The sequence below is a fragment of the Triturus cristatus genome, chromosome 7 (assembly GCF_964204655.1).
Source record: "Triturus cristatus chromosome 7, aTriCri1.1, whole genome shotgun sequence".
NCBI classification, from domain to species: Eukaryota; Metazoa; Chordata; class Amphibia; order Caudata; family Salamandridae; genus Triturus; species Triturus cristatus.
The window spans coordinates 865,725,303-865,741,757 of NC_140590.1; the positions used below are offsets into that span (position 1 = coordinate 865,725,303).

At 49.3% G+C, this 16,455-nt stretch overlaps 1 protein-coding gene across 3 annotated transcripts in view; it reads right to left on the minus strand.

Moving 5' to 3' along the window:
* Window positions 1-16,455, minus strand: part of WDR55 (WD repeat domain 55) — a 191,441-nt gene that overhangs the window by 50,921 nt on the left and 124,065 nt on the right. The window lies entirely within an intron of this gene.

Here is a 16,455-nt window from a genome sequence, read left to right on the forward strand (position 1 = left end):
GGCCCTAGAAATTGCTACTTACAAATTTAGAGAATGTCTACACAAAGGTGTCAATATCTGGGTGGATTGGATGGATTTTTGGGGCATAGCAGCAAAATGTAACCCAGTAGCTGATAATGTTGACGACATGGAAATAACATATATATATGAAATGAATGTCATGCATTAAACAATGTTTTGCACTTACATCTACTTTGCTTTGATGCAGTGTGTAACTTATAGGACATGCAACTAGATGTAATAACTGAAACAAAATCTTTAAAAATGTTTCATATGAAAAAAGATTTAAAACCCAGAGTGAGATAGGCTGACAATATGATGGCTAATAGCGGTCTTTCGTGACTAAAAACGTGAAAGTACAAGAAATAAGGAACTCAAATGAAGAACTCATCAAGAATGCTAGCAGTAACTTTGAATCCTAGTCCAGTACTATAACAGGCATTGGCTTTGGCAATGTGTTTAGCCATGTTGTACACCTGTGTGGCTGCTGTTCAACATGGCTAAAAGTTGGTGGGGTGGGGTGGAGTGGGAGGGATTGGAGTAGATTTGGGTAAACTGGTGTGGGGTAGACTGAAGTAGGGTAGGGTAGGGTAAATTGGAGTGAGTTGCGTGGAGTGGGGTGGATTGGAGAGAGGTGGAGTGGGGTAGTTTGGATTGGAGTGGGGTAGATTGGAGTGGGGTAGACTGGATTGGAGTGGAGTAGATTGGATTGAAGTGAGGGTAGACTGGAGTGGGGTGGAGTTGTGTAGAGTAGGCTGGACCGGTGTAAATTGGAGTGGAGTAGAGTAGATTGGAGTGGAGTAGATTGGTGTAGAGTGGAGTGTGGTAGAGTGGAGTGGGGTAAATTAAGTTAGAGTGGGGTAGATTGAATTGGATTGGGATAGATAGAATTGGAGTGGGGTAGATTGGATTGAATAGGGGTAGACTGGAGTGGGGTGGAGTTGTGTAGAGTAGGCTGGACTAGTGCAAATTAGAGTGGAGTAGATTGGGGTGGAGTGGGGTAGATGAGGTGGAGTGGGGTAGATGGGGGTAAAATGGAGTGGGATAAATTGGAGTGGAGTGTTTTAGAGTGGACTCACGTAGAGGAGGTAGATTTGGATGGAGTGGGGTAGTTTGGAGTGTAGTGGAGTGTGGTACTTTGGAATGAAGTAGGGTGGATTGGATCGATTAGAGTTGGGTAGACTGGGGTAGTATAGAATGGGGTATATTGGAGTACAGTGGGTTAGACTGGAGTGGGAAAAGCTTGGAGTGGGGTAGAGTGGAGAAGGGTGGGGTGGACTGGGGTAGAATGGAGTGGGGCGATTGGAGTGAAATAGATTGGATTGGGATTGACTGGAGTGGGGTAGAGTGGAGTGGGGTAGATTAGGCGGAGTGGAGAGGGGTGGATTGGGAAAGATCGGAGTGGGATAGATTGGAGTTATGTTATGTAATAGTGTTTATAAAGTGCATAGCTTCTCCAATAACAGGGCTTTCCAGCGCTGGACCTAGAAAGTAGTTGTATCGCATTCACGGGCCTGCCAAAGGGAAGAAGAATGAAGGAATACTAGTGGAAAAAAGACATATCTTCAGTGTTTTCCTGAAATGCAAGGGTTTCTCAGTGTTCCTGATGGAAAGGCGTCAAAGATGGGATTAAGTGTTAATCAGTAAGAGGGGGCACATGTACCAATTTATCCGACAACGCACCATACCAAGAGACACTGAATCCAACATGAAGGCTTCCAGAAGCCCACCAGAGGGTGTTTGATTAAAGATGGCCAATATAGCCTTTCTGAAGCCCTCCAGCTGCTGAGCAAACCTCATTTAGAAGGTAAACCTAACCTAACCTAACCGCTACACAGTTGTGCATGCAAGGAGTCCTGTTTTATTTACCTACTACTGTGCATTTTTCTTGCATGCATTTTGATCATTCTGTATAATTACCTCAAGGTGTGAACAGACTTGTGTGGCCTGGCTTAATGTATTGAGGACTAACACCCACAACCTTGTCCTGGAACCATGCTGTTTGCTCCTTACAATTTTTGTCAATGGTGCTGGTTTCTCCCCAATTCTACGCTTCTTATCCAGGTCGAAGGCTGCTGTCTGGTCCAGTGCAAGAATTATGTTCAGAGCATATTAGTGCTTGTCCCTATGCCAGACTTGTTCAACCTGTATAACCTGAGCATATGGAAATCCATCCTACCACCTATAAGTACTTGTAAAATTTCTGCTATCATAAATCTTATTTGCCGCTTCCATGGCATTCAGCAGAATAGATAACTTTTATGCCCGGGCCTTCCTGTAGCAACACGCCTACTGTTCCTTTCTGTTGCTTTAGTTGCTATAAGGCTTCAGTTATTAGTTCCTGAAAGGATAATGTTACTTAACCAGTAAGCATCTGTTCTTGGCAGGTAGAGCTGTAGATTCACATGCTTTGCATACTCCTGCCATCTAGTGTTTGGTCTGGATGTTTGCAAGTTGTTTTTCTTCGAAGAAGTGATTCCCAGTCACAAGGTAAGGTGACTCCTCCTTTCGGTGATAGTGTGCATGGTCATCGACTCCATTGTTACATTGTTTTCCTGCAGAAGGTGAGGATGGAGTAAGTGAGTGTGGTAAAGAGATGTCCATGCCTATGAGTATATAATCAGAAAACTGCAACAACTACAAGTACCCGGGTGGGCGCATATGAATCTACAGCTCTCCCTGCCAAGAATAGATGCCTACATGGTAAGTGACATTATCCGTTCAAGGCATGTGAGCTGTAGATCACAAGCTTTGCATAGACTACAAAGCAGTATACTCCCAAAGCGGTGGCTAACTTGTAGATGTTGCAGTTGTTTGAAATAGTGTTTTAAGTACTGCCTGGCCTAGGTTAGCTTGTTGACGTGTTAACACATCTACACAATAGTGTTTGGTAAATGTGTGTGGTGTAGACCATGTAGCTGCCTTACATATGTCAGCTAGAGGAATGTTACCTAAAAAGGCCATAGAAGCCCCTATTTTGCGCTTTAGGGGGTATGGATAAAGTTTGTTTGGCTTTAGCATAGCATGCTTGAATGCATTTAGCGATCCATCTTGCAATACCAGATTTAGAGATGGGATTGCCTTTGTGAGGTGGAGCAAATGCAACAGTTTTGTTTTGCGAAAGTCTAATGTCCTATCTATGTAGTACAATAAAGCTCTTTTAACATCAAGCGTGTGAAGAGCGCGTTCTGCTACAGAATCTGGTTGAGGAAAAAACACAAGTAACTCGACTGATTGGTTGATATGAAAAGCAGAAACCACTTTGAGGAGGAATTTAGGGTTGGTACGGAGAACAACCCTATCTTTGGTGGTATAACTCTTTTTAAGCCTTCCATGAAAGCTTTGATTACAGGAAATCTGAATAGCAACAAATGTTTTCTGTTCTGTAAATATGCAGCTACTGCTGCTAGATGCAAATGAATAGATGTGTAAGCTAGTCCAGTTTGCTGTAAATGTAACATATTACAGATAATATTCTGTATAGAAGCATCTAGAGGGTGTATTTTGTTGTTATGGCAGTATATAGAAAACCGTTTCCACTTTGCTGCATAGCAAGCTCTAGTGGTCAGCTTTCTTGCCTCTTCTAGAACATTCATACAGTCTGGTGGTAAATTTAAGTAGCCACACTCTAGGATTTCAGGATCCAAATTGCTAATTTCAGTTCTTTGGGATTTGGATGTCTGATTTCTCCATGGTTCTGAGTGAGAAGGCTGGAGGTGAGGTACAGCTTTTGATGTGGAACTAGTGACATCTCCAACAGGGTAGTGTACCATGGTTGACGAGCCTATGTGGGCGCTACTAGAATCAGTGTGGTGGAAAAGCATAGGCAAATATGCTTGACCAGTTCATCCATAGGGCATTGCCCTTTGAGAGTGGGTGTGGGAACCTGGAGCCGAAGTCTGGGCATTTTGTGTTTTCGGCTGTGGCGAACAAGTCTATCTGTGGGAACTCCCATAGTTGAAAGTATGGAACGAGAACTTGGGGCTGTATCTCCCACTCGTGAACTTATTGTCTTCTTCTGCTGTGGAGATCGGCAATTTGATTGTTGACTCCTGGGAAGTGTTCTGCCAGGAGATAAATCCTGTGATGAATTGCCCATTTCCAAAAGGTCTGAGCAAGTCGTGACAGTTGGAGAGAGTGTGTTCCTCCCTGTTTTTGTACATAATACATGACTGTCATGTTGTCTGTTCGGATCAGGACAGTTTTGCCTAGTAGGTGAGTTTGAAAAGCTTTGAGCGCAAGAAAACTCGATAGAAGCTCTAGATAGTTTATGTGTAGATTGTTGTGCTTACTCCACAGACCTTGTATGATATAGCTTTGGAGATGAGCCCCCCAACCTGTTAGAGATGCGTCTGCTGTGAGCACCACCTGTGGAACAAGGTTGAAAGGCGGTCCTTTTGATAAGTTTTGCGTGTTCCACCACTGAAGAGAGCGATGTGTACGGCCTTCTACCAACAACAGATCAGCTAACTGACCCTCTGATTGATTTCATTGGCGTGCTAAGCACTCTTGTAAGGGATGCATATGAAGTCTTGCATGGGGTACAATTGTGATGCAAGACGCCATCATTCCCAGTAGTTGCATGAACACTCTGGCCTGTAAGGCTTGGTTGGATTCAAAATGTAGTATTGTATCCTGAATGTTGTGAATTATGGCTACATTGGGAGACGCTAGAGCTTTGACAGCCTTTAGAGTGGCTCCAAGGTATAATTGCATCTGCAAAGGATGCAGATGAGATTTTTGTGCATTGACTGTAAAACCTAGTTGATGAAGTAGGTTTATTGTCATTTGAGTATGTCGCAGACAGGTTTGGGAAGTGCTGGATTTGATGAGCCAGTCATCTAGGTATAGGAAGATGTGAGCGTGCTGTCTTCTGACATGAGCTGCGACCACTGCATTTTGTAAATACTCTGGGTACTGTTGTCACTCCAAAGGCAAGTACTTTGAATTGATAATATTTGCCTGCCATCATAAACCTGAGGTATTTGCGATGTGCTGAGTAAATTGGAGCATGGAACTATGCGTCTTTTAAGTCCAGAGTAGACATAAAATCTGCTTTTTGTAAAAGCGGAAGTATGAGCTGAAGAGTTACCACGTGAAAGTGTTCTGACAGAATATATTGGTTTAACTGTCCGAGATCCAGAATAGGTCTTAAGGAACTGTCCTTTTTGGAAATGAGAACATACAGAGAATAAACCCATGGACCTTGGAATTGTATTGCAACTGGATCTATAGCTCATTTTAGAATAGGGATTGCACTTCTTGCTGGAGCAAGTGCAAGTGTTGTGCAGACAGTTTGTGAGAGCGAGGTGGAATGTTTGGAGGATCGTTGGTAAGCTTCAGGCAATAACCATGTTGGATAATTCCAATCACCCATTTCTCTGTAGTTAAGGACTGCCAAATGGGGAGCAATTGTTGCAGTCCTCCCCCAACAGGTTCAATATAGTCGGGGGAAGTCACTGCTTATTAGGGGAATGGGAATTATGGGGCATACTGCCTTTTCCTCTACCCTTAGAACTGTTCCCTCTGAATCCTCTTGAAGGAGATGACTGGTTTTTACCCTTATAGGTGGATGTATTTTGGTCTGATGGTGTGGTCTTAGACCCTGCTTGGTAAAAGGAATGATAAAAGGAACCTCTATTGGAAGGGAAATGGTGTGCTCCCATAGATTTGGCAACTTCGTAGTCAGTCAGTCAAATATACTTTTATTTAATTTCTTTAAAAATCATAAAAGGGTGGGAGAACCACTGTGTAACATAATACTCTAGAATACATTTAAAAATATATTATTAAAAAGACCACGAGGTCATAAACACAGACAGGAGGCAACAGATTAAATAAAGGTGTCAACTGTTATATCAATGCGATTGGGGATTGTGTATTTACAGATTGTTTTTGAGCTACTTAGAGTGGATTCCTTTTTTGTCCAATTCTTTTGTTGCAATTTTCCAAAATGTTATGGCTCTGCAAGACAGAGGAATCGACGACCCTCCTAGACACTTGAGGACTGCGGATCTGCATGTTCTTATTTGTTCCTTCCTAAAGGGCTCCCGAAGGACAGTTTTTCGAGTTTCTAATAGTGTGGGGCAAATGCATAATAGGTGTAATAATGACTCGTCCCCTTGTCCGCAAAAGGCGGCATTCCTTGGATGGCCATGTGTGTTTCCATTTCGGGGTCAGGTCCTTCGAGAGAAAAGACCCCATTCGCAGCAGCATCAGATAATGCCTTCTCGTGAGAAAAGTGTTCCAACAGGTACGGTTGTGGTTTCAGAGTCTGGTAAGTTTGTATCACTAGCCATGCGTGGAATTTTTTTGAGAAGGTAGTTTTATCCGTCAATAAGAATATCCGATTGATGGCATTATTCACAACAGAATTAAATCCGGGGTATGTTGTGGGGGTAAACCAGGCCTCCTCTAGCTGTAATGCCAAAAGGGATTCCTTCAAGACTGTCGTGATTGAATTGACTAGCCTTGCTTGATATTCAATCTCCACCCAACAGTAGTGAGCTAAGGTGTTGTCTTCTGCTTCCCTCGTCCTCCAGTAATACTTTACTAGTGCACCTTGTCTGGCCAGGATTTGGTTTTTCAGTCCGTATTCAAGGCGGATTTGTGCCTGTGAGGTATGTGACGGAATTAAAAATAATCTCTTGAAAAATGTGGATTGTGCTGTGTTTAGAACTGTGGCATCTTTAATGTTCAGGATTTCTGAGCCATATGAAATCGAGGGAAGGAATTTCGATGCAATCACTTTTAGCAGGTGACCTGTTGAACAGCATGTAAGCTTTTTTTTTAGAATCTTAAATGCAAACAGCAATTGTTTTGCTTTCATGGGTCCTTGGTCCAGATGTAGCTTGAAGTTGAGTTTGCAGTCTATTTGAAAACCTAGGTATTTGTACGAGACTACCTGGTTTAACGGTTGCTTGTCCAATTTCCAAGAAAATGTACTGTTTTTTGTTGTTTTGTTGCGTTTGGAGAAGCACATCACCTTTGTTTTTTGATGGTTGACAGTTAATTGGGCCAGGGTGGTGTAAGCTCCTAATTCCGTTATCAGTCTCTGCAGGCCTACAGGAGTTTGTGCTAGCAAAACAATGTTGTCCGCATATTGGAGACACGGTGTCGGTGATTTGCCCAATTTTGGGGGATCGGCTTGAATTGATCAAAGGTGCTTTTCAAGATCTGAGATGTAGATGTTAAATAGGCAGGGCGCTAGCACACAACCCTGTTTAGCCCATTGAGTGTAGGGATCTTGTTGGTTAAACTGCGCCCATCTCCTTACTTAATTTGGACCCACGTGTGAGAGTACAGATTAATTATGGCCACCAGGAGTTTGGTTGGTGCCCCCCAGCCTTGCATTTTTGCCCATAACTTAGTTCTCGAAACTTTATCGAAAGCCGCTTTGAGATCGATGAAGCATGCATACAGGGGCCTAGCTTTTGCAAAGGCTTGATTGGCTAGGAGGGTAACTGCAGAGACGTTAACAAGGGTGCCCATCCCTGCCCGAAATCCGGTTTGCGTGTATGGTATCAGGTTTGTTCGACTGACCCAGTCCTCGAGGTCCACCAGGAGATTCAATGGCTATATTTTTGCCTCCACATCAATTAGTGCAATCAACCTGTAGTTGGATGGATCAGAGAGAGAGCCCAACTTGTAGATTGGATTTAGAATACTTCCTCTCCAAGACTCAGGGATCCGACTGGAGGCAATATCGTGGGTGAAAAGGGGAGTAAGGAGCCCGGACCAAAACGAAGGATCATGCCAGAACAGGGAATTCGATAGACCGTTGGGCCCTGGAGCACCCTCTGATTTTACATTTTGAATAATTTTTAGCACTTGTTCTTGTGGGATTGACACTGAGACTTCGGGTAGTTTGTGACTCTAGATATTGTTCACTAGTCCTGTACCAGCGACCCCCTTCCCTTTTGATGTTCCGTTTTTCGGGGTTTTTGAGAGTGGAATTTCGTTATATAAGAATTCGATATGGGCTCTCCAGGTGGCTTCCAATATGTTCGAATTGTGATGTCGGTTCATGCCGTTTTTGTAGCTGGTTGATGTGTTCTCAGAAGCCCTTGGAATCCCCTAGTTTACAGGCATGAAGCAATTTTGCCCTGTTGTCACTCCAAAGGCAAGTACTTTGAATTGATAATGCTTGCCTGCTATCACAAACCTGAGATATTTGCGATGTGCTGAGTAAATTGGAACATGGAAATATTCGTCTCTTAAGTCCAGAGAAGACATAAAATCTGCTTTTTGTAAAAGCGGAAGTAATTATGGGGCATACTGCCTTTTCCCCACCCTTAGAACTGTTCCCTCTAACCTCCTCAAAAGAATCCTCTTGAAGGAGATGACTGGTTTTTACCCATATAGGTGGATGTATCTTGGTCTGAGGGTGTGGTCTTCGACCCTGCTCGGTAAAAGGACCGACGAAAGGAACCTCTATTGGAAGGGAAATGGAGTGCTCCCATAGATTTGGCACCTTCGGTATCCTTTTTAATTTTTTCCAAAGCCTGATCGGCATCAGGTTCAAAAAGATGTATCTGAAAGAAACACGTTAGTTAGATTCCTCACCTTAGAATATCCCCAGGCGTCAGACTGGATCCGGAAGATTTTTCGTCAGCAATACCCCTTGCGCGTCGCTAGGTGTCGTCTGCGGCTCCGCGTCCGTCGTCGGCGTCGTGCGCCGGAATGACGTCGTCGGAGTACTTAGACGCCGCCCTCGCGCGCTGACGTCAGTTCTTCTTTTTTCCGCGCCAGTAAGTGCAGATCCGGGAGAGCTACCCCTTTAGTCAATTTTTGACTAACTTTTTGATCCTTTCTGATCCTGTCTATCGACACCGGTGCCGGTAGGATGCCTGGGTTTAAAGCCTGTACGGACTGTAGCCGATTGATGTCGGTTACGGACCATCACCGCCGGTGCCTGTACTGTTTGGGCCTCGACCACGACGCGGAGTCGTGCTCGGACTGTAAGGCCCTGACCTCGAAGGCTAGACGGGAGCGGTCCCGTAAGCTTCTCGAGATCCGCCACTCGGCTCCGCGCGTCTCTCGATCCCGGTCCAGGAGGAGGTCCAAGGATCGGTCGCGGAGCCGCAGCCGACGTCACCATCGGTCTTCGGGATCAAAGTCTTCGGGTAAGTCGAAGCATTCCAAGAAGTCCAAGAGACGTCATCGCTCTTCGGACTCCCCTCGCCGGTCGCGCGACTCGGTCGAGGGTCAGGGTGGTTCCACCCCCGCGGCTCCGGCGGAGCCGCAGGCGCCGCGTCCGTCCCCATACCCTCCGGTCCCTGGGACTAACGCGACGCCGGCGGAAGTCAGTGCCTTCCTCTCAGCCATGAGGAACCTGGCTCCGCCGTCGGCGCCCGCTGGTGCGCCTTCGGGCCCCGCGGACCCGACTGGGTTGCCTTGCCAGCCGGCGGCTCCGGCCCCGGCGCCGTTGACGGCTCCGGCCTCGACGCCGCAAGCGCCCGAGGGACCCGTTCTCGAGTCCCCGTCGACGCCGGTCAACCTTGTCACTCCTCCACCGGCGTCGACTCCGGTTTCACCCCCCGACGCCGACGTCGACTCCGCTCGACGCCGTGCCCCAGTTTAGTCCCGGTCCGGGCCCGGCGTCGATGGACGCCGAGATCGACGCCGCTAGAGACACATTTTGTCTACCGCCCGGCTCCGTTACTTTCTCCTCTACACCAGGAGTCGGATGATGGGGACTACTGGGAGGGATCCGAGGATCCTATGGCCCATCAGGCCCAACTGTCCCACGACTGGGCAGATGAACTGGGGGAGGCCAGTGGTCTGGATACCTCGCCAGACACTGGGTTCATCTCTCCTCCGACTGTGGCTTCGGAGGAGGGTGCTGCTTTCTCCGTGGTGCTGCGCAAGGCGGCCGCAGCCCTTGGGCTCGAGCTACCTGCCGTGGCTGTGAGGACGAACGTCCTCACTGAGGTGCTTCAGTCTACAGCAAGCTCCACTGAGCCTCTGCTGCCGTTCAATGAAGCCCTCACTGACGTTCTCCAGGGCACCTGGTCCAAGCCCTCCACAGTTCCTCCTGTGGACAGGAACGTTGCCAGGCGCCACCGCCCTGCTCCGGGCGACCCCAGTTTTCTGTCCCAACACCCTACCCCTGAGAGCCTGGTTATCCAGGCCTCCACCTCCCAATCCTCTTTCCCGACCGCCCCGCCGGACCGGGATTCCAAGAGACTGGAGCAGTTTGGCAAGAAACTGTTCTCATCCCTTAGTTTGGGCCTGCGGTCTTTGAACACCGCTTGTCTCTTGGACCGTTATTCCCACTCTCTGTGGGATGCGGTGGAGGACGCGCTGCCCCTGTGTCCGGAGGAGGTCCGGACACGCCTTACCCAGGCTCTGGCCGATGGGAGGGATGCCGCGCGGCATGCCATACGTTGTGGGCTTGACACCACGGACTCGCTGGGTAGGGCCATTTCCACCACTGTGGCGCTTCGACGTCACGCCTGGCTGCGGTCCACGTCGTTTTCCGGCGATGTCCAGAGCACTCTCATGGACATGCCGTTTGATGGCACTCGCCTGTTTGGCGAGAAGGCGGACAGTGCGCTGAACCGCTTTAAGGACTCCCGGGCTACGGCCAAGTCCTTGGGCCTCTCGGGCCCGCGGTCGCAATCTTCCGCTTTTCGCCCCTTTCGTGGCCAAGGAAGAGGTGCCTCCTCACGTGCGCCTAGCCACCAGCCGCAGAACCAACCTGCGCGCGGTCGTGGACGTGGTTTCCGCCGAGGCGGATCTGGAGGACGACGAGGTCAGCCCACATCCACCCCGGCAGCATCCGCCTCAAAGCCTTCCTAGTCCGCGCTTTCAGGCCCATTCCACGCCAGTGGGCGGCAGAGTTCGCCATCACCTGCTCCACTGGCGGTCCATCACATCGGACAGGTGGGTGCTGCAAATCGTTCGAAGGGGCTACTCCCTCCCCTTCGAGACGACCCCTCCAGCCATGCCACCGCAGCACCACCGTATCTCGGGGGATCATTTGCATCTTCTCCACGAGGAGGTTTCCGCCCTCTTGGCCAAGGGGGCCGTCGAGCGCGTTCCGAGCCCAGAAGTAGGTCGTGGTTGTTATTCCCACTACTGTCTGGTTCCCAAGAAGGGCAAAGGGGGCCTCCGCCCTATCTTGGACCTTCGGAACGTCAATGCCTTCCTCCGGAAGGAAAGGTTCAAGATGTTGACTTTGGCTCAGGTTCTAGCTGCCCTAGACCCCGGAGACTGGATGGTAGCGTTGGACTTGCAGGACGCTTATTTCCACATCCCCGTCCTGCCGGCCCACCGGCGTTACCTGCGGTTCACGGTGGGCCCAGAGCACTTTCAGTTTACCGTGCTCCCCTTCGGCCTCACCAGTGCCCCTCGGGTGTTCACGAAGGTGATGGCGGTGGTCGCAGCTCATCTGCGCAGATCAGGGGTTCCAGTCTTCCCCTATCTTGACGACTGGTTGTTGAAGGCGGGCTCGCCCCAGACAGTCGTCTCCCACCTCCAGACTACGGCGGATCTCCTGCATTTGCTGGGGTTTTCCATCAACGTGCCGAAGTCACACCTGAGTCCCTCTCAGAAGCTCCTCTTCATCGGAGCGGTTCTCGATTCGGCGCAGTTCCGGGTCTATCCACCGGAACAGCGGGTCCGGGATATACAGGCCCTGATTCCCATCTTTCGGCCTCTATCCTGGGTTTCGGTCAGGCTAGTGTTGCGGCTTCTGGGGCTGATGGCCTCCTGCATCCTACTAGTGCATCACGCCAGGCGGCGCATGCGGGCTCTGCAGTGGGACCTGAAGTTTCAGTGGGCCCAGCATCACGGCAACCTGTCCGACCATGTCTTGATCTCGGAGGGCACTGCACAGCAGTTGCAGTGGTGGCTCACGGACCGCGATTGGGTCATGGGCAGGAGCCTCTCCCTTCCCCAACCGGAGCATGTCGTAGTGACGGATGCGTCCCTCCTGGGATGGGGTGGCCATATGGGAGAGGCGGAGATCAGAGGCCTCTGGTCTCCGGCGGAGTCTCGTCTCCACATCAACCTGTTGGAGTTGAGGGCGATCCGACTTGCACTGAAAGCCTTCCTTCCGTCTGTCAGGGGCAGTGTCGTGCAGGTGTTCACGGACAACACCACCGCCATGTGGTATTGCAACAAACAGGGCGGGGTGGGGTCGTGGACCCTTTGTCAGGAGGCTCTGCGCCTCTGGACGTGGCTGGAACACCAGGGCGTCACCCTAGTGGTTCAACATCTGGCGGGCTCTCTGAACGCCAGAGCGGACGAACTCAGCCGCCGGTGCATGATGGATCACGAATGGCGTCTGAACTCCGAAGTGGCGCAAGGTCTCTTTCAGCAGTGGGGAGAGCCTTGGTTAGATCTATTCGCCACCGATGAGAACGCGCAATGTCAGCAGTTCTGCGCGTTGGAATTTCCAAGGCGGCACTCGCCCGGCGACGCTTTTCGTCACGAGTGGAGTTGCGGTCTGTTGTACGCCTTTCCGCCTATACCACTTCTGCCCAGAGTGCTGAAGAAGATCAGGCACGACCGGGCCCAAGTCATCTTGGTGGCTCCGGATTGGGCACGAAGATACTGGTATCCCGAGCTACTCAGTATGTTGACCGATCCCCCGATACGTCTGCCCCTTCGGGAGGATCTTCTGTCGCAGCAGCAGGGGACGGTCCTCCACCCGAACCTGTCCAGCCTCCACCTCCATGCGTGGAGATTGAGCGGCGGCAGTTGATGCCATTTGACTTGCCTCCTGAAGTCTGTGATATCATTCTGGCAGCCAGGCGTCCCTCCACAAAGACGGTATACGCCTGCCGGTGGAACAAATTTGTGGCATGGTGCACAGCAAAGGCTGTGGATCCCCTTTCCGCCCCTCTTTCTGAGGTTCTCCTCTTTCTTCTTTCTCTGGCCCGGCAGGGCTCTGCCCTGGGCACCCTGAAAGGTTATCTTGCTGCCATCTCTGCCTTCTTGCGGCTTCCTGATCAGCCTTCTCTTTTCAAGTCCCCTGTGGTTACACGCTTTCTAAAAGGCATTACTCACACGTTCCCTCCTGTCCCTTTTGTAATGCCTCAGTGGGACTTGAATCTGGTCTTGACATTCCTGATGTGCGCTCCCTTCGAGCCTCTTCACAATTGTCCTCTTAGTCTTCTGACTCTTAAGACTGCTTTTCTGGTAGCCATCACCTCGGCTAGACGGGTGAGTGAGCTCCAGGCTTTATCTTCAAAGCCTCCTTTTCTGTCTGTTCATCCGGACAAGGTTGTCCTTCGGCCTCGTCCCTCCTTTCTTCCGAAAGTGGTGACTCCATTTCATCTTGGGCAGTCTGTCACCTTGCCCACCTTTTTTCCGCCTCCGCATCCTTCCAAAGAGGAAGAGAGGCTCCACCGTCTGGACCCAAAACGTGCGCTCTCCTTTTATCTGGACCGCACAAAGCAGTTCCGGGTGGACGACCAACTTTTCGTTGGATACGTGGGTGCTAAGAAGGGGAAAGCTGTGCACAAACGGACCATCTCTCGGTGGGTCGTTTTGTGCATCAAAATTTGTTACTCTTTGGCAAAAAAGGACCCTCCTGTTGGGCTGCGCGCCCATTCTACTCGGGCCACAGCGGCTACTACTGCCGTGGGACGGGGAGTCCCTTTGCAGGACATCTGTCAGGCGGCGACGTGGGCTTCGCTACACACGTTTGCCAGGCATTATTGCCTTGACAGCCAAGTCCGGAGGGATGGCTTCTTTGGCCGTTCTGTCCTCCAGGACTTTCTGGTGTGATCTTGGTTCGCAGACCCACCACCGGGGATGGTATTGCTTGGGTATCTATTCTAAGGTGAGGAATCTAACTAACGTGTTTCTTTCAGATGAACAAGTTACTTACCTTCGGTAACGATGTATCTGTAAGAAACATTAGTTAGTTAGATTCCTCACCGACCCACCCATCCTCCCCGTTCTGCGAACTGACATCTAGGGTTAAGGTTATCATTTTCAGGCCCCTAGATTTTATTTTTGGCACCAGTGTCGGTCTTTGCATGGCTCTGCGTTCCTGGCGCGGAAGGCTATGTACAAGAACTGACGTCAGCGCGCGAGGGCGGCGTCTAAGTACTCCGACGACGTCATTCTGGCGCACGACGCCGACGACGGACGCGGAGCCACAGACGACGCCTAGCGACGCGCAAGGGGTATTGCTGACGAAAAATCTTCCGGATCCAGTCTGACGCCTGGGGATATTCTAAGGTGAGGAATCTAACTAACGTTTCTTACAGATACATCGTTACCGAAGGTAAGTAACTTGTTCTTTTTGTTGAATGGTGTGTTCAGGATGAATTGTTGGACCTCAGGCTTAAATCCAGAGATCCTTAGCCAAGCATGTCTCCTAAGAAGAATGCTGGTGTTGACCTCTCTAGCTGCAGTATCAGGAGCATCCAACACACACCTTATTGAAGAGTTAGAAATTAGTTTCCCTTCATTTACTAAGTCCTGGGCTCTGGTTTTATGCTCATCTGGAAGATATTGAAGCAGCTGCTCCATTTCGTCCCAGTGAGCCCTGTTATATCTGGCTAAAAGGCCTTGCGTATTTGCAATGCGCCAATGATTGGCAGCTTGAGCTGCTATGCACTTGCCAGAAGCATCAATTAACTTGGACTCTTTATCCGGTGGAGGAGCGTCCCCAGATGTTTGGGAATTAGCCCTTTTACGAGCATTAGATACAACTAGTGAATCTAATGGTAATTGCCCCTTGATTCATACTGGATCAGTTGGGGAGGCCTTATACGTTTTTTCAACTCTAGGAGTTAATATGAATACACGCACAGGACCCTTAAAAATGTCATCTGTGTGTCTCATCATGCCCTTAAGCATAGGAAGTGTGTGCAATGACCTATGTGTGGACCCTAAAGTTTCGTACAAAAAATCTTCCTCTAACGCCTCTTTAAGTAGTGCCAGCCCATGATATTGTGCTGCCCTGGCAATTAGTTCTTTGCAGCTACATTGTCATTTGGGGGCGATGGCTTGGCAGGGGGTAAAGGTCTGGGCCGGTAACTGTCGGGGGATCAATAGTATAATCGGACCATGGGTCTGTTGGTAAATGTGTACCCTCATCATCAATATTATCATTATCATGGCGAGATTGTGGAGAATCCTAAGGTGTAATTTGTGAAGGATTGGAAGGTGGAGAGGGTGATGGTGGAGTGGATGGCGGTGGTAGATGAAAAGGACTGGTGGCAACAGATTTCCTCTTTAAAGGAATCTTGTAATGAGTGTCCTCATCTGGAAGTTTGTGTTTTTGAGGTAATTTAGTGTGTGTATACGACCTGCATCAGGGTTGATATAGAGTTCGTTTTGGTTTTGATCCTTTTTGGGTGTGACAACGTCTAAATTCGGATCGTACGAGGCATGTTTTGTTTTCGGCGCCTGCGTTTTCGGTGCCGACATGTGATGCTCTTTGGAAACTGAAGATTTCGGTTCTGAAGGCTGTTTCGCTTTCAGCGTGGAAAGTTTCAGCTCAGAGCTGGATTTCTGCTTGGATCTGGATGTTTTGGATCCGAAGAGGTCTTTTGGTGACTAGGTACGGAGCTGGAAGGCTTGACAGTGTGTTTCGGAGCCGAGCCTGGTGGCGGGGCTTCGGAAAGGTCGTCTCGGTGCTGACCTTGGCCAGATGGTAGAGGTGGTGCCGAATCCTTGTCTTTTTTCTGGGGCAGTTGGCGGGGCAAGGGGTTTTCGGTTTGCGGCAGTTCCTAGCCATCGAGGTCTAGCTCGAGGTCTGAGCCTGAGTCCTCCCCAGAGAATATTTCTTCTTCCTCCGCCGCTGATGCTCCCACATCTTTTTAATCGGAATGTTCACCATAGAAGTCTGGTGTGTCTTCAATGCTTTGACGCTGCATTGCTCGACGTCGGGCCGACGATCGGAAAGAGTTTTCTTCGACCTAAATGATTTGCAGGCATCACAGTCTTCCTCCTTGTGCTCCGGAGCCAAGCACAAGTTACACACTTTGTGTGAATCAGTGCGCTGAAACTTCACGTTGGCATTGAGGGCAAAATTTGAATGGTGTCCGTCCCATCGGCGGAGAGATGAACCAACGCAATTAGGTCCGAAGGCTGTCCACAAAGCTTTCTGATTGAAAGTAGTTTTTGGTGACCGAAATGATACGCGAAGAAGTGGGAAACGCGCATGAAAACAATACCATCGAGGGAGAGAGGACTGCGCATTGAGGGGAACCTAAGAACAGTTTCGAACCGGAGCACAGAAACACACGTCTGAACCCGATGGCAGAAAAAAAACAATCTAACAATGGAGTCGATAACCATGCGCACTATCACTGAAAGGAGGAGTCACCCTAGCCCATGACTAGGAAAGACATCTTAGCAGAAAAACAACTTGCAAACATCCTGACCCAACACTAGATGGCAGGAGTATGCAAAGCAGGTGATCTACAGCTCACATGCCTCAAACCCCATGTTTCCAACAAACATTTTTGAACTTCAATTAAAAAG